A 19,432-nucleotide genomic window follows, 5' to 3' on the forward strand; every position below is an offset into this window, starting at 1 on the left:
AAAAACCTAGCCAAATTCCCTAGGAGCTGCAAAAAACTGTCCCAAGTTTTCACTGACCACACACAGGCACAGAAGTGCAGAAATTAAAATTACTGTATTTTTTAGCTTCTTCTTTCCACTCAACTTTTAAGTGCAGGCACCCCTGGTGTGGACTGTAGCAGCTATTCAACACCAAGAGCAACATCGCTACTGTGCTACTGCTGTTACAGTGCTTTATCTTTCATGTCCTTAACAGGAATATAATTGCCCTACTGGAGAATAAAATAATTTCCAAACAGTAAAGCAGACAGATGAGAATAGGTAGAGTGTACATTCAGTGAAATATGTAAAGGTAGTAAAAATATCTGTATTTAGAAAACAGTCATCAACTCTTCAGAGCACAAAAAGTTTACAAGACATTACTGTTAGAGCTGATTTATATTTTTTTTTTCCTACAAAAAGGGTATATCTATTTTAAAACATACAATTAATTATGCATAAAATTTGTTTGATCTATTTTTTCTTCTAGTTTTTCTCACAAAGTCTGGCCAACCAGATAGATTGTAAGAACATTGTAAATAATTTATTTTCAACAAAGCCAGTATTTGTTGGAGGGCTATTTTCTACTAATATAGTTTTTGCAAGAATTCATGCTGAAATATTTTTTAGTGAGATAGAGTTCAGAAAGATTGCATTGAACTCCATTATTATTAAAACAAAGAAAGAAAGTAGCTAAAATATAGCCCTACTTATACTTAATTGCCTCAATGACAAAATACTTACATCTCTGCACTGCTCTCCTGAAACCCCAACAGGAATGCTGCATCCATCCCTGGGGTCCTCAGCACAAGAAGAACATGGACCTGTTAGAGCAGATCCAGAGGAGGCCACAAAGATGATGTGAGCGTTAGAACACCTCTCCTATGAAAACAGGATGAGGGAACTGGGGTTGTTCAACCCAGAGAAGAGATGGCTTTGGGAAGACCTTATTGTGTCCTTCCAGTACCTAAAGAGGTCTTATAATAAAGTGCAAGACTGACTTTTTTATATGGGCTGATATCTATAGGTCAAGACAGAAACAATTTTTAAATAAAAGAGGAGATTTAGACTAAATGATAGAAATTTTTTACTCAGAGGGTGGTGAGGCACTGCAACATGTTGCCCAGTGAAGCTGTGGATGCTGCATCCCTGGAAGTGTTCAAGATCAAGTCAGAGGGTAATCTGAGCAACCTGGTCTAGTGGATGGCCTCTCTGTCCCTGTTGAAGGAGTTTTTTTGGAACTATATTCAGTTCAAGGTCATTTCCAACACAAGCCTTTCTATGGGTCTATGTTCCTATAAATCACTACCTTTATTGCCATTTACATCTAGATATTTTATAGAGAAATAGGACAATTCAACATATAAACCCATTCTTATAAGTAAGGAAGAAAAATAACATTCATGGATGAAGCCCAGTTTGTGATGAACCACAATTAGGATTTACAGTATGTGTTACTTCATTCTTTTTTCACCTTCCTTTTGTAATGTAATTGGTCAAAATGACCTTTAGTGAGAAGTTGAAGAATCTTGTACTGCTTATTTCAGAAAAACTATTTTTTACTGTTAAATATCAATGGAAAAATGTATTGTTAGTACTCAGCCTGAACATTCAAAGTAAAGGCATGCAAAGGGAATTTCTGAGAGCGTAGTTAATTATTGCTATTAGGTGCACTGCCAGGGATTGAGAAAGCAGGACTCCGTGACTGCAAATGGAGTACTCAGAGAGGCTGATCTTGGTACAAGGCAAGTCATGGTGCTGGTGACCTTCACCAGTGGATTATGACAGTGACACCCTGGAGTTGCTCCATAGCTACAACATGTATCTGTTGGATGATTGGTGCTTTGATAGCCACATCTTTTGAGGGAAACGCATGACCTGTTCTGACCTCAAGAAAAGAACACGCACCAGAGGAAAAGGGCTCATGGTAGGTTAATAAGAGAAGGTTATGACATTTTCAAAATTAAGGAGAAAGCAAATTAGGTTGAAGTTAAGTCAGATAAATCTGTGACTGCATGAACATGGGTATATGTGTCATAATTTTTATATTTATTTGTGGACACAGAAGAAATGGATTTTTATTTTTTTTAGCTGCACAGATCTATAGAGTAGGAATTCTAGTAAAGGGGAGTGAAAGAGCCAAATCTACTTCTGAATATCAAACAATTAAAATTGAATAAGGATGCAAAAATTATTGACTGTGACTCTTATCTTAAGTTTTCAAAATGAAATTAATTAGCAGGTATAAGACCCCAGTAAAAAATGTGCAGATATGACTGATATTTTACAAACCAGAGAAATAACTTTCATTTTTAAAATCCAAACAAACCACAGAGTTTTTGTTATTGTTCTTGTGCTTTCTGTATGCACAAACATAAGAAGCTCAACAACTTACTATTTTCTTTGAAGAACTTGTACAGAAAACATACCAGAAGAGAAATGAACTCTTGAAACTGCAGCTACTACAAATCCATTTCCTAGCTCTATTACAAAGAAAGAAGCATATAGAGCAGGGAAAATATACAAAACTATTGAGACAGTGACCTCAAATAGAAGACTTGAATTTAGCTATTGCCACTATAGTAGTCTTATTGAACACATCAGCACAGATAAATGCTAAAAAGGAAAAGGTTTTAATATCCAAATTTAAGGTAAATTTTGGAATCTAATTATAAAACATGTAGAAGTTTTGGTGATGAACAGAGAGCTGTTAACTTATTCACACCACAGTCTCAGGGTCTGGTTCTTAAATCCTGGTATTTGAAGATAGATGATGTCATAACTTGGAGAGAACTGTTTTTCTCTGTTCATCCTTCTCAGATATAAACCTTGCACTTAAATTAGGTAGGTAAGACACAAAATCACTTTCTTCTGAAATACAAGACAGATACTGGTACCATTTTCTCCTCTAGTATATCTCACTTTGCTGACTAAACAAATGATGTGAATATTTAAGTTGAGAAGACTTAAAAATTATATTTACTTATCTGTATATCATCTTATGCAGACCAAACCCTAAAATTTTAGTTTCATCAGATACCAACTTAATCTGAGAGAAGTGGCTCTCAATCTGTTTTGTGCTAAGTTGACTCCGTTTTGCTTAATTATCTATCACATGGAAATGAGGTTTTATTATGAGGTTCTTCACATGTCAGATTATTTCCTTGCCATTACTTAGTTTAGAAATTAATCCACATACTTTGCTACATTCTACCCATCTTTAATGTAAAGCCTTGTCTAATGAATATGTTCTGGGGATATCGAGGTGTTTCAACATTCCAAAGAGGGTAGGCGGATAGTCACACAATCTAAACACACTCAGCTTACATTCTAAGCTACTTAGATAAAAAACAATACCAAAATATTGGAATCAGGATTCTGAAGTGTTCAAAAGTATAGTTTCACCAAAAAATATGGAGTCCACCTTTTTATCCAGTCATCATCCATTTGCCCCCCAGCATTGGATATTATTTTCTGGATTTTTTTTGTGCAAGTGAATCAGCTAATTCCCTTGGAAAGTAAAATGGGTAACTTCTCTGGAAACCTGTAACCAGTAAAAAAAATTAATGATTCAGCCAACACCTCTTAGCACAGAGATTGAATTAACTGACTGGTATGCATTAGAAAGACATTATGGATGAAGCCAAAGTTATCTAATCTCTGTTCGTCATTATATAAATTCACTTCACATGTCATTAAAGAGATTAGTGAAGGTAAATTATTTCATCAAAATACACACAATTAAATGTATTTAACCTCAAGCAAAGTGGAGAATTCTGCTGGAGTAACTGAAAGAAATTTGAATTTAACATGATAAGGAAAGCAATCCTAACTGAATTGCTTTTGTGGACCAATACACACACTTAAAATGTAAGAGTAATATATATGGAGTTGAAGGAAGTAAACTTACAGCATCTAAAAAAATGGAAAAAAAATAATCACATATTTTGTAGATCATAAAAATTGAACTCAAAAAGCATTTTACAGGAATTTCCAGGAGTAATCCCTTTCGTCCAAATGGAGTGATACTGGATTCTATTCATGGATAAAACCTATGCTCAGAACAATAGACAATTTGGTCATCTCTCAGTGAAACACCCCATAGCTATAAGGGTTTTTGTGCTGGTTATGACTGGGATAATGTTAATTTTCTCAACAGTAGCTGGTATAGGGCTGTGTTTTGATTTGTGCTGGAAACACGGCTGATATTACTGGGATGTTTTTGTTACTGCTCACCAGTGCTTGCACCAAGTCAAGGCCTTTTCTGCCTCTCACCCCACCCCAACAGAGAGTGGGTTGGGGGTGCACAAGCAGCTGGGAAGGGGCACAGCCTGGACAGCTGACCCCAACTGGCCAAAGGAATATCCTGTGCTATATAGTATGATGCTCAGCAAATAGAGCTGGAAGAAGGAAGAGGGGGAATATTTTGAATGATTACATTTGTTTTCCCAAGTCACTGTTAACACATGAGGGAGCCCTGTGATCCTGGGGATGGCTGAACACCTTCCTGCCCATGGGAAATGGTGAATGAATACCTTGTTTTATTGTGCTGGTGACTTTTTTACCTTTTAAACTGTCTTTATCTCAACCCATGTGTTTTCTCACTTTTACTCTTTCAATCCTTTCCCTTATCTCACTGTTGGGAGTGAGTGAGTAACTGTGGTGATGAGTTGCTGGTTGGTGTCCAAGTACAACAATATGCAACAGCAGATCTTTCAGAAAGATTGAGGTGAGGGTGTTACAGCCTGGGAAATCTATGGTCCTCTAACTTCACTAGGGTCTCAGGGAAGTGTACATGGCAAGAGAAGTTTTGAGTGCTTAAATTCAAAACAATGCTGGAAGAAGACATAAGACTGTGATTAAATACTTATTTGACTTGAGCCAAAGTTCCTCACTGGAGCAAAATGAAACTAGGTACAGCTGGCATGTTCTGCTTCAGCATCTGAGTATCTGAGCATTTATCAACATGTGGTTCACTTCAAATCCTGAAAGACTGTGATTGTGGGGAACAGGCTCACAGTTAAACAACTGTTTCAGTAAACAGAGCGGGGGGGGGCGGGGGGGGGGGGGTATTCTGTGACCTGGAAAAAATACTGCATCAGGTATTGCTAATACAGGACCAAGAGAATTCTCTCACATCACCTAATTTCTTGTACAGATAGTAAAAGCATCATTCCACTGTAACTGAAAGATTAGAGAAATCATCAGATGGCATTTATCAACATAATAATATGTATAAATGTAGATATTTGAAAATTTTAAACTCTTTTATGATGAAAATATTGTAAACAAAAAACTCCTAACTTTTCTTGAAGTACTTATACCTTTAATCTTTCGAGTTGTTGGAACAGATTAAATGCAATCCTGCTATCATGATGTAGAGATGATATTCTACAACACACTTGGTAACAGATGTTTACTAATCACTGATAAATTCTGCATATTTAAAAGGAGAAATGTCTTTTAGAGACACTGTTGATGTAATTATAAGAGCACACACAAACCATATGAAGATTTGAAACAAAATCTAACCTGGGGATAAATACAAAGCTTCCACAGTTTTGAATCAGGGACTTGCCCACACTTAAGCTAACTTCTTTAAAAGTCAAGTGACATATAAATAAGCTTCCATGTACAAATCAGAAAAAAGGATTATTTGATTTCATTGCACAAACTTGCAGTTCTGTTTTGCATTTTCTATTTTAGTAAATGGATAAATGGGCACTTTAAAAAGTTTTTACAAATCCGCTTAAATGCACATCTTTCAAACAATGCCTTCTAAAAAAAATACCAAACTATGAACAAGATATTGCTTTGCAAACAGAAGCATCCAGCCAGAGAATGGTGCCATACAATGCAGCCAACACATTCACTCAAACCAATTGAGGAATACGGCAATTGCTCATATTCCTCATAGCTCTGGATGGACATGAAAGGAGTAACACAGTTAGGCTTTCTGTATAATATTTGGGGATTTTTATTATTACACATGAATTAAGGAAATTAATTGGGTTTTTACACCTGCTACATTCACTGACTTTGGAGAAAATGACATCTATTACTTTCATCTGGAAAGTGCTAACTGGTACTTCAGTGTTATGGAAAAATTAACTGACTAAAGCAAGCAACACTGTAGACTAGACATATATGTGTCTACACAGAAAACTGAGGACATGATTCTGTTAACAACCTTTCTCCAGACAGGGTGCAGAATTTCCACAGAGTTTGCAAATGGCCAGAACATATAGAGAGCTTCTTATCTGTCAGACATTAATTCAGAGACACCACTATTGAAAAACAGTAACAACCCATAAAGAAAAAAAAAAATTTTTGTAAAAATGCAATTCCAGACAACCTAACATGAAAATTGTTTGAATGCTTCTTTTCAAGTACTTTGTGTCTGTTAGGTAACAAAATGATTGTGAGATAAACAAAATATGGAGTCCTGCTGGATGTGTAATGCTTCATCTTTTTTTTTTTTTTTAAAGTCTTTTGTCCAAGTATCTGAATGTTTTAACAGAAGAGTCTTTGGCATGTCAGCACATTAATGCACCTATTGAGAAAATTTGCTTTTTAATGAATAATATCTGGAATGAAACAAAAGGAAATTTTTAGTAGGACATATACAGTAATCTTTACAGCAGTCTGCATGGCAACAACCGAACCCTGCAACTAGGTACGAGGAACTGAATCATATGCATATTAAAATATTCATAATGCTGATAAAAGGATTATTTTTATCCTTTAAAGGTATAAAGATATAGCAAAGTCTTGGACATTTTGAATGTAGAAACTTCTGCTAGCTTGTGAAGTTATGTAGTCTATCGCTTCTATAAAGACAAAAATGTCAAATACATTTCATGCCATATCCATAGATAAAATGTAGGTTTAATGTGAATAAAAATTGATTATTTTCTCTTTTAAGACATGTATGTTGCTAAACAAATCTGATTCATGCACTAGAGAAGTAATATTGTAAAATGAATGAGAAAAATTTGTCATGGTTTCCATGAACACACACAAGAACTTTGTGTTCCGCTATTATTGACATGGCCAAATTACTTGAAGTTTAAATGACTGCAGAGTTCATCCATAGCAGTTTTACAATACCTCCATATTTTATGAAATTTTGAATAAATGGTTATAAAATGGAAAATCACACAAGGAATACTTTACTGACTGCACTCATCTTGCCCTAACTCATCCTGAGCTAAGCATATCTCCGTCTTATCTGGACACCAGTGACTCTTTCCTTAAACTTCCTGGCACACTTCCATATCACAGGGAATTTACTACATAAGGAATGGCTGTAATCCATAATCTATGGATTACACACCCTCTAATTGATGCTAGATCTAAACCAAGATTATGCAGTAGTTAATTCATAGCCTAACTCAAAATGGAACTTTAATTTCCCTGGAGACATGGCGCTAAAAAAAAAAAAGGATACAGCCATACTTTGTAATGGTTTGAGATTTAACTAATATTACTAAGTATACAGAACTAGATTCAGAGAAGAAAAGTAGACAACTGTTCCCACACTAGTTGAGGTTTAGAATTACTTACATGCAATCACTCACAAAACCTGTTTGTTGGAACAATTAATAAGTTGTTCTTACTGAGAACAATATCCTATAAAATAAAACCCCATTTCTCATTATGCGTAACTGGTGAGCTGTAACTTGACTGAGCAAGTTCTCACTTACTTGACCTGGGATATGCTGATGAATTACTTCAATCAGCTTCTGTGCTGGTGGAAATCATATTTAAAATTAACTGACTGTAACATCTGTTCCAATGCTGTAAAGTGCTGCATTTGGACTACGGCTGACACATGCAGTTGCACAGAGGACATAAGTATGCCTAATATCAGACAGGACTTCTTGTGTTCTTAGTGGTGTATTCTGAAAGAACAGGATTCATCTCAGCCATTATTTAGTTATCCAAGCTCTGTCTTTTGCTGACAGAGAATTAATTATTTCCACGAAGTGGTCCAACCTATTCTAAAATATTTGCCTTCTCCATGTCCTTATTTCTCTTCATCAGTGTTGCAAGAAGACTGAAAAGTAGCAGAGATTTCTTTGTTTTAAAAAGCTGCTGGAAGGCAAATATCCTAAGAATACATCACTCCCTACACTCTGGCTATATTTTAAGATTATATTTTGAATGAAGGCTTAACATCTAGGCAGATTTTTTTTTCTTTTTTCCTTCTTCCTATTTGAAAAATGAAATGTAAAAAAAAGCACACGGAAAAACACATGGGGATTTGCCAGAAAGAAAGGTGAAAGATCAGAAACTCTGGAGTGCTTGGCTCTGCACTTATATATTTATTTTCATGAGAAGTTGATACTGTTGTTTCTAGTGTTTTGCTCTTAGCTGATGAACTGTGATAGAAAGGTGTGTGTAATTAGAGCTGTCAATATTGAATTCTAAATGCGCAGCACACTATGAATTTAATCTAAATTTCCCAATCCCCAGTCCTCCCTTGCCATTGCATCTGGGAAAGGCTGAAGCACTTGACTGCTGCTGTGGCAAATTGGGTCCTAATAAGTATGATGCTTTACTGCTTCTTGTTTTTTCTAAGATACAACTACAGCATTTCAGAAGAACTCACCTGGGCATTAATTCAACAAGAAATGTTGGTAGCAGTATTATATTTTCCACGTTTTGATATCTCACTGAATGACTTGCATATAAAAGAGACCTGGCAGCTGGTTTGTGTCAGTGACTGATGTGCTTGTCATTTCAGACTCAGATTCGGCACATTCACCTCTGTTAGGTTTAAGAATAATATTCAATTTTCAGTTTTCTATTTTTTTGCAATTTTAACTAGATTGAAAATAAAACTTAAAAAATAATTTAGAAAACCCCCAGAAAATGAGGCTGTTACTAAAGTATTTATATTTAAATGGTATAGGTTTTGTTTAATGTTGAGAAACAGGTAATCTCAGTTCATGTCACCTTTATCAGTAATAACATGTTTATTCTGAGGTGGAAAAGGTCTAAAGGAAGGAATATTAATTTTTAGTGCATCAAATTAGTTCCAGTCATATGTTTACATCCTTGGGGAGCTCATTCATATCTGATAAAACATAACAACAACTAGATAGGATATATGAGGTATTTCAATAAACACCTTGTTTAAGATGGATGTTTTTATGCTATGTAGAATCTCATCAGGGATCAGGATGAATTCATGTGTTATGCAGAAATAAAAAATGCCACAAATTTTTCAAGAGAAACCATGGATGCACAAGGCCATCCTCCAATCCACAAGTTATTTTATTATTTATTGTACCTTGTATCTGTTGCTGAACTCAGAAAAGAAAATGACAGAAAGAGCCCACACCATTCTCACAATTAATGCAAAACAAAAAAAAAGAGTCAATTTTCATTTTATTTTAGAAAAAAACAACTCCTCTGCAGTTTAAATGCCACCAGATGGGTTCTGCTGCTCTGAAATAATGGTATCATTATGCTGTATAAAATGACCAGAACCACAGCTTCTTCAATCAGATCACAGCCATGGTAAAATGTAGCAGACTTTGAAGCACTGCTTTTCATTCAGAACAGAAAAAAAATATTTTAGAACCATTTACATCAACGTCTCTGGGTTTTTCTCACAAAAGATTTCATTACACAGTTTCGTAGTGAGAATTTAAACGCATGTAGAATTGTAAAATATTTGCACTTGTTATTTTGATCCTTGAACTAACTAGAATCATCTGCAAATTCCCCATCAGTCTCCTCGGCAACATCATATAGGGGAAACAGAAACAGGTGAAAAATTAACTCTGCTTGACATTGCTCCACTGCCCAGCTTGTCTGCTTAAAACAAGGCCTGGCCTCCTCTCCCTGCACTGTGGTGTATCTGACACATGCAGTATTTATGCCCTGTAAAATGGCACTGCCATTGCTAGCACAAGGCCATGGGTTTTCTCTGAGTTTACTTGGTTTGCAGGGGCATGGCTTGCCAAACCTGCTCTGCTTGAGCTTTTCTTGACCTGCCCACAGCATTGTTTCTCCTGGCTAATCATGGCCACAATTTCTCTAGTTGCCTGGATGTCCGTGGCTAATTTGCTTTTCTTTGGCTAACTTTCCTTGTAATACAGATTGAAGCAGATACTAGTTACTATTTGGCCCTAACAGAACAAAGTGGAGAAATGCAGTCCTGGTATGATAGTAAAGGTCTTCAATGACCAATGCAGAGGTGCACTAACATGACATGAAGCATAGGGAAAAGACTGGCATCAACAAACCCACAGCTAAAAACCTCTCATGACTGTTAACTCATCCATGGACTGATACAGCAATGTAGAGCTGGATCTGGGCTAAGCTGGTTTAGGGTAAGCCACAATATATGGTCAATTTGGATATAACATGGAGGTGATGATAAATGAAGACAGAGTAAAAGTTTTAAAGCATGCTAACAAATATATAAAAATTATTCCAAGTGGATTCTAGAATGGTGAAGCTAGAAACATCATATTCCTGCCAGATCAAAAAGAACAACCTGACAACTGTGGTGCTTCCCTCTATAGCAGTCCAAAGCTATTTTAAGAAGCTATATTAAGTATTCAATGGTACAAGATCCCAAAAAGTAGTGGAACAGAAGGCATAACACCTGAAAAAGGAACATAAATTTGGAAGTGTGTATTACAATTTTAATTGCATTATTAATACTATTAAAATTCTTTATCCATACAAGTATTATAGCTGCACTATCATTCCTTCTTTCTTCTTCCGTAAAATTAGGATGAAATACGATTCTTGAACTGCAGTGTTAAAATATCAGTTATACTGAACAAAAATTCTCAATTTGATGTATATATTTATACAGTATGCTTCATCTTTGCCCAAAACCCAGAATTTGAGCATAACACACAGTATAAAGAGTTAGTGTGAGCAATCAGTTGCATTTGCAAATCAATTTAAAACAGCTTGAAGACTTTCTGGACAGCATGAAACAATCATAAGAAAAATGGGAATGCAAGAGAGGCATTTTACAATTGCAGAAGGGATGCTGAGTAAAATAATGATACTTCTGGTGGAAAAGTTACAAATACAAGTTTCTCAATACTTAGAAGTGCATTAATGGGAAATTGCTGAAGCTGTTTTCCCAGGTGGTTTTGAATATGAATACTCAATGCATATATTTATGTTTCTGAATATATTTTATTTCCCTGTAATCTTTTAGAAAAGGAAAAACCTTCATACAATAGTAAAACATGACCTGAAAATGGAAAATTGTCCCCTTTGAACAGCCATGAGTAATTATGTTAGTCCCACAATCTTTAGAAATGCCTTCCTTTGTGCTCTCATTTTGCCTTTCCTCAAGTTCTAAGCCACTAGACAGGTAGATACTGACTAGTGACAGCAGAGCAGCCACAGAAACTCTGAAAACATTTTTGTTTAATGTGGCTGGAACAATGACATAGTCTTTCAAACATTTTGACATCCCTCACTGGCTCACATTCTGCTTTTAAAAAATCCCCTTCTACTGGAGCAGCTGACACATGGACTGTAAGTCATGAGATTCAGATCATCATATGATCCGCTGAATGCCTCAGTGCATTGTAAATGACAATATGAGCCTGAATGTCAACACAACAGAGCACTGAAGGAACATAATGGCCCAGTGTGATGCTTTGGACATTTATTTAGGCTCCCGTGCATTTCCATTTTTCTTAGTCATTCTTAGCAAGGAAGGAAAAACTGAAAAGAGAAAATGGGGGAGAGAGGAAGGAAGGATAGGGCGGAAGGAAGGAAGAGAAAGAAAGGAAGGAAGAGAAAGAAGGAAAGAAGGAAAGAAGGAAAGAAGGAAAGAAGGAAAGAAGGAAAGAAGGAAAGAAGGAAAGAAGGAAAGAAGGAAAGAAGGAAAGAAGGAAAGAAGGAAAGAAGGAAGAAAGAAAGAAAGAAAGAAAGAAAGAAAGAAAGAAAGAAAGAAAGAAAGAAAGAAAGAAAGAAAGAAAGAAAGAAAGAAAGAAAGAAAGAAAGAAAGAAAGAAAGAAAGAAAGAAAGAAAGAAAGAAAGAAAGAAAGAAAGAAAGAAAGAAAGAAAGAAAGAAAGAAAGAAAGAAAGAAAGAAAGAAAGAAAGAAAGAAAGAAAGAGAGAAAGGAAAAGATAAGATTTGGTTTGTCATGTATTCCAGGAGGGTCATTTAGCAGCTGTAAAATGTCCAGCACTGATAAATCTCTCAAGTACTGTAGCTGGCTAAAATAAATCTCCCATCTCTTTGAGGAAATTACAATTGCTGAAAATGCTGGTAGTGAGGCACAATTTTATGTGGTGCCACAAATGGATTCGCAAACATTGATGATCAGACAGCAATTGCTGAATACAATCAAATACTTAACATGGACAGAGGTCTGCAGTGTACAGATGGAATAAATCTAGCAATGTTACCTTTCTGGACAGTGAAAATGCACCAAGTGTATGCTGTTAACCATATCTCATCCACAGAGATGTGTAGGGAGATTAGATTTGTTCTTTTTCTTCTTGATTCCAGTTACTTAAGAAAGTTAAGTTTGCAGCTACTTAAGAATGTTCCAGTAAGAGAACAAAGATTGAGTAAATTAATTCACTTTGATTTAGTAGTAAAGTTTTTGGGTCTGTTTGGAAACTACACATGAATCCAAAAGGAGACTGGACAGTAGATGCCTACATTTTATCACTAGTAAGAGCAGGGAGGAAATACGGTACTAAAAAATATTATAAGGATATTTAATGTATTTTAGAAACAAGACAAAACCAGAAATAACTGAGTTATTATTTTTATCTTAAAGTATCCTATCCTATCTTATCCTGTTTCATCCCATCTTATCCTTCATGTTGCTACTCAACCATATGTGATTTTAGCCTGCTCCCTGAGAAAAGGTATTATATCACTGGGAAATGCCAGGGCTACAGAAAGACTCCAGAGCCCTCAGTAAGATGCTTGGAGTTCTTTGCATAACTTTACAGGGAGAAGAAGCATCCTAGATTTCTAAGTTAAAAAAACCAACCAACCAACCAACCAAAAAAAAAAAAAAAAAAAAAAAAAAAAAAAAAAAAAAAAAAAGAAAAACAAGGCTACATTGAAAGACATTGCACTTTGGTTCTAGCTTTAGGGGGAAAAATCTGTTATCCTTTCACTTTGTGGCTGAAGAGCTTCTTCATTTTGGGCTTGAATTACCATCTTCCTCTGCCACTTATAGAGGTGCAGAACAGATAAGATCCTAGCTTGAGTGGCTCAGGTGAGGTGGAATGAACTTCAGCTGTTCATTGTTTGTTGGTTGATATTTCTCTTGTTTCCTAGTATCTCTTTTGGATGGGACATTTGCATGTCTCTCCTGAAATATGGAACAGCAAACAAATCTTTCAAATAAATTTGGTAGATTAATTAATCTCCTACATGGATGGGAATATAAAAAAATCTTCATGTGAATTCTGGTGCAATGAATAAGTAATTTTTTTAATGCACAGGGGAAGCTGAGGAAGGAAGAAGGAATGTAATACCTAAATCACTTTGAGTGTACTCAATTTATCCATTTGTAAATGAGAGCAATTATATGTTCCACATAATGGTTGAGAGCCTAAGTTCATGAATGTTGGCAAAGACTCCAAGATCTTTAGTTGGAATGCTGCACAGAAGTTAAAGAATCTTTTTTTTATTGCAGAATTTTATTTTAAAGTGGTTTGAAAATGTTTCTCATTAATAGAATGAATTTAAAAATCTAAAGAAGGGATTGTTCTCCTTTCCAGTGCTATAGCTTTGTCATTTTGTTACAACTAAGGTATTTTAAAGTTTGAATTTTGAAAAGAAACATTTTGAAGGGCTTTTTAAAGAAGTGTTAGTATTCTAACAGCTCTCACTAGTAATACAGGTAAGAGACTAAAAGGCTTTCTGCTATAAACCTGGATTTTCAGGATTAATTTATCATCTTTTTTCAAATCCCATTGGGTTAAAACTTGTCATACAAGCTGTCAGCCCATATCTAATATTTTTTCCTAAAAGGAAATGTTTCAAATACTTCAGAAAAATTTTAGATATGAACCAATCCCCCAGAATAGAATTTTAATTGGCTTACATGGGTTTTTTTGATCAGATGCAGATAGAAATGCTGTCAGGCACGTTTGCAACAATGCACAGTAAACTATTATTGTTATGTATTCTAGATATTTAAAGGGTAAAATCAGCATATAATAGCCCACAGATGCCTAGGACCCCTCTTGTCTCATGGGTGAATGGAAGATTAATGAAAAGATTAATGAAGTAGGCTTGCAGCCTCTTAATGTGGATTTTACAGGATGCTAGTTAAAAGGATTGTGTTTAGTTACTGGAAAGGCTGATTGCAACCTGCAGTACTGAAGCCACATGAATCATTGCATTAGCATATAGAATTGAGACAACAAGCAATTTTAAAGGTACTTAAAATCATTTCTTGATTGATTAAATTCTTCTCCCTACCAAGAACATTTTACTTAATGTCAGTAAATATGAAAAGCACAATCTCAGTCCTGAACAGCTACTTAGTCCTCTTTTCCCTTTCCTGGCATGCATCTACCCAGATTTGTTACACCTTATTTTCCAAGTACAGGAACCACTCCAGCATTACCACCCTTTACTGTGGCACTGCGAAGACAAAAGGCATTCAAAATGGTGCTTTGATACTCTGAGTAAATGGAATATTGCTCTGTTAAAGAGAGTATAGAAACATACTACAGTGGATGAAAGACTGCTGGCCTTTTGGTAATAGATCCAGGACAAATTTTTCACAACAGTCTAGGTAGGAGATCAATCTATAGACAGCTGTCCTCTTCTGAAAGGATCTAGCTAAGAGTGGTGACATAAATCCCTTTCTCATTCCTGCTAGGTTCACAGCTATATTCTGACTCTACCTGTTTCAGAGGAACAGAACCTGTGGAGCACTTCCCTCATGCCTGTCTCATCAACCACATGTTAGAACAAAAATTTTCAAAACTCCAGAGGCAAGAGAAGCTTCAGTGCTACTCCAGACACATCTGTTTACAAGTGTTCAATATTTGTGTTCAGGTGAGTGCCCACATTAATCCAGGTGAAGGTGGTGAGGAGGTAACCGGCCCTCCTCTCTGTCAGACTCCTCGACTGCAAGAGCTCCTCTCTTGCCCTTGCATGCAGGTTTTTCTTTTCTTTCTTTGTTTGGTTTTCACCAGTGAATACACACAGACTGCAAGGTTCAGAAGACAGGTGGAGGAGGGAGGGAAAAAGCAGCACATAAATGTTGATTTCACAAGGGTTGTTGGGTATTCATTAGAAACATATTTATAACCACTCCCAATGCACATGCTGATTAAATTGGTCACACATTTTTTGCTGCTGTTTGCTAAACATGCTGTAGAGTTTTACAGAATACCTATCAGTTAAATCCCAAATGGAGTTCTGCTTGAATTGAACCTAGGTTCTTAACCATATGCTTCATGCTAAAATGTTAATTGGAAATATTTATGGCACTGAATTGTGGATAACTATTTTTTTTCCACACATGCCAATTAGTTATTTGTTTCTAATTTAAATCATATTTTGTAACCTAAGAAAATAGGGAGACTGACTTTTTAAGCATGTTCCATGCACAAATGTACCACTGAAATTAGCTCAGTTGGTTACAGCATGGTTCTAATAGCACCAAGGTTGTGGGCTCAGTCTCCATTTGGGTCACTGACTTGAGAGCTGAACTTGAAGATCTTTGAGTGTCCCTTCCAACTCAGAATATCTTGTCTACAAATTTATTGCATGTTTCTCTACAGATTTCTAGGGCTAAGAGAGATTTGAAGACAGAGATGACTTTGTGAGATCTGGAAATACATGATGAGAAAGAAAGATATCTTTCTCATTCCATGCAAGGGTGGAGTTACTGTAATCTCTGCTGCATAGCCTCCTTCAGCCTATGGCCTTGGGCAAGGGTGTTATTTGTTTTCCTCCCATTCCCTACTGCCTCAAATGCAGCTGTGTTTGAAGTTTTGTAAAACCCTTACAACTCTTTGATAGAGCATGAAAGAGAAATATTTCAGAACTTCGCTGAAATTGGGATGGCAATTACATTGTAAATAGCTGAAGAGAGGCAGTTTGATGTTGAAATGGCAATATCAGATTTGTTCTGATACTTTGCTTAAAAGAAATTGGTTTTTTACAGATGGAACTGTCTCATCTCATGTAGTAATTTAAATAGTTTCTCTGTAACTCATTGTGAAAACACTATTTTATTAGTTTGCTGTCTCAAATTCACACAGTTTTAAATGGATTTTAATGACAAATTCCAGAATTTCCATTCCAGTTTACCACACAAATAAATGTATTTCAAACAGAAAAAGATTGATTTTTTTCTCTCAAAAAGGTAAAAGCTAAAAGATTTTTATACAATTACTCTAAACCCTACATTATACTTAAACTGCCTGTAATGACCTTTGTACTAAGGGCATTGCAAAGAGATTCCAGCGAGAGCATAACTCCATTTCACCCCAGTCTGTGGGTAGTGATTAATACTCAGCATAATTTTCTGCTGTCTTGTATTTGATATAGTTATTTAGAACTGTGCAACATGGATGCGACAAATGCAGAGTTCTCCTTACAGTTACTCAAAAATTATGGCGAGGAGACAAACCAGTAAAGCATTAGTCCCTCTCTGTCTAGTGAATAGGACATTTGTTAGATTAATTTAAGTCTTTGCTGTACTTCTTCCTCTCTGGAAACTTTGACAAAATCTCTAATTGCAGAATTTTAACTCTAAAAGCCAAATTAAAGAAACATATATTACAAACTTTCTTGCTCTCTTTGATATACCCAATTAATCTCAGAAATATCTTGGGAGCAGAACTTTCACTTCAGTGTATTCACTAAACTGAACAATATCCAAATAGTGACTTTTAACCTGGATTTATCAGCACTTTGAGTATTTTTCTTCATTAAACTCAGCTGGGACTTCTTCACAAGCTTCAGTCAGACAAAATGCATATTTTATGTCTTTGCTTAAATGTTTTGTCCTTATGTTTTTAAAGCACATTATCAACTCATTCTCTTTATTTTTTTACACGTCTCTTCCATGATATCACAATCTTTATTATTTCCTTAATCATTGAATCTGAATGAATAAGTGTAATTTTATTGGTGGGTGCATGTACTGATTTATTTGACCTGCACTGGTATTTTTTGTTGGTACTCTTTCAGCCTTGAATGGTAGTTAAGCATTGATTCCTTGCCTGCTGCTGATAAAAACATCTTTTCAACCAACTTTTGTCAGTATTCTCTGTTGTACATGAATTCCTCCTGTATGATAACATCTTTTGAGCTTTGTTGTTTCACTCTCCTTACCTTTTCGTTTTCTCTCAATGTCCCCTTGAGCATGGAAGAAAGCTATAGACCCCTATAGCCTGCTCTCCTCACATACCCTATTCCACTGACAGAGGCAACCTGCATATGTGATTGTCCCTGAGAACCTGTGTAAGATTTTAACTGGAAATACAGTTGTGTCATTCACCTGTGTATAAATACATGGACATCATAAAAAAAAAGGCAGCTATTTTTTTAGTCAGCAAGAGTGTTTATTGAATTAGAAAAGTTGCACATTTATCTACTTTCTGTATAGCTACTTCTTTCATTATTCCTTGACAAAATTATCCTTATGACCCTAAGGAGGTCATTAACTTGAAGGTTAATACCTAAAAGGCATTTTGTTTATGTGCTTCCTAAGTTGAATATAATATAAAAATACTGAAATTCTACCTGAATATTTTTTTTCTGGGAGATTTATTAAAAAATTTCATTGATTTACAGGATCATATATCTCTCTGAATAAACCTAGCTTTAAGTATAGCACAATGCTATGTGGAAACATACTACATTATTGCAGGATAAAGGCTAATACTGAAAAAATCATGTTGATAATTATTAGTAGTAGTGTTGTTGTTATCACAGTCTGATGTTTTTGCTTCTATTGGGTTTGCATGCTGGAGCAGGGGGTCTACAGGGTGCCTGCTGTAAGAAACTTCCAGAAGCTTTACATGTGTCCAACAGAGTCAATGCCAGCCAGCTCCAGGGTGGACCTGCCACTGGCCAAGGCTGAGCCCACAGCAGCAGCACCTCTCAGGTAACAGAGTTAAGAAAGAGGCAGGGGAGGGGGTAAAATGCATAACATCTGTAGAGAAGTGAGAATAGGTGAAACAGCCCTGCAGACACTGAAGAAGAGGAGGGAGGAGCTGCACCAGGTGCCAGAGCTGGTTGGATTCCCTGCATCCCATAGTGCAGCAGTGGAAGATTGTAGGGAGCCCTTCCCCTTAGGAGGAAGGAAAGTAGAGACAATGCATTGTGAATTTACCACAGGCCCCATTTCCAGCTCTCCTGCATCACTATGGGTGGAGGAGGCAAAGGACATTGTGAATAAACCTTAGTTTGGGATGAAGGAAAGGGTGGAGGAAGATGTATAAAGACAACTGTGGAGCAAAGCATGTCCTCATTATCAGCCCAGAACAAGGCATCCAAAGAATAGATTTGGTGGAAGGTCAGTCTTGTGGATTTGACAGCAACAGAGCTCAGATATATTAGGCAGAAGAAGAAAGGGGAAAAAAAAAAAGAGCTTTCCCAATGAAAAAAAAAAAAAAAAAAACAACAAAAACAAAAACAAAAAAAAAACCCACAACATATTTAGAGGAAACAAAGGAATAGGACCTCTCTGAAAACAGAGAAGGACAAGAAAATAAAGAGACCCACAGAGACTGGGAGTAAAGGGGTTGGGATTCTCCTTATCAAAGATGAAATTCAGAGTGGAAGCCAGCCCACAGATAAAAATGGGGGGGCATAAAGCATAAAAGCTACATGTCCCATGAGTCTCCATTGGCAGTGGAATGCAAATTTTCCAGAGGCACACACGCCAAAAAAAAACAAAAAGAAAAGAAAATTACCAGCTGACTGCAGACTTTAGGAAGATATACACAGAAAATTGCCATGTGTTAGGGGTTTTTTTTTTGGTTGGCTGGTTGTTGTTTGTTTGTTGGGGTTTTTTTTGTTCGTTTGTTTTTTTGAATAGAATAGAATAGAATAGAATAGAATAGAATAGAATAGAATAGAATAGAATAGAATAGAATAGAATAGAATAGAATATTTCAGTTGGGAGTAACCTACAACATCAATCTAGTGCAACCATCTAACTACTTCAGGAATGACCAAAAGTTAAAGCATTTTATCAAAGCCATTGTCCAAATGCCTCTTAAGTGCTGTCTGGCTTGGGATATCATCCAGCTCTCTGAGAATTTTGTGTGCATACAACAGAATAATCACCTCTTCTCACCATCTGGTCATGATATGTTTGGTGCACCCCAGTGTTTTGGTTGTTTGTTTTATCCTCTTGGCTGACTGGGCTCCTGTCACCAACCAACACCGACCTGCCTGCAGGGTTGTTCTCTA

The 19,432-nt window shown here is 36.1% G+C and overlaps 1 long non-coding RNA gene across 1 annotated transcript in view; it reads left to right on the forward strand.

The window, feature by feature from the left end:
- LOC135295461 (uncharacterized) overlaps positions 1-18,119 on the forward strand; it is a 131,854-nt gene extending 113,735 nt beyond the window's left edge. Inside the window, exons 3-4 of the long non-coding RNA XR_010357571.1 lie at positions 14,874-15,052; positions 17,989-18,119. This is a non-coding gene — a long non-coding RNA (uncharacterized LOC135295461). The remainder of the gene's footprint in view (positions 1-14,873; positions 15,053-17,988) is intronic.
- Positions 18,120-19,432: the final 1,313 nt, after the last annotated feature.

Source organism: Passer domesticus, chromosome 2, assembly GCF_036417665.1.
Source record: "Passer domesticus isolate bPasDom1 chromosome 2, bPasDom1.hap1, whole genome shotgun sequence".
NCBI classification, from domain to species: Eukaryota; Metazoa; Chordata; class Aves; order Passeriformes; family Passeridae; genus Passer; species Passer domesticus.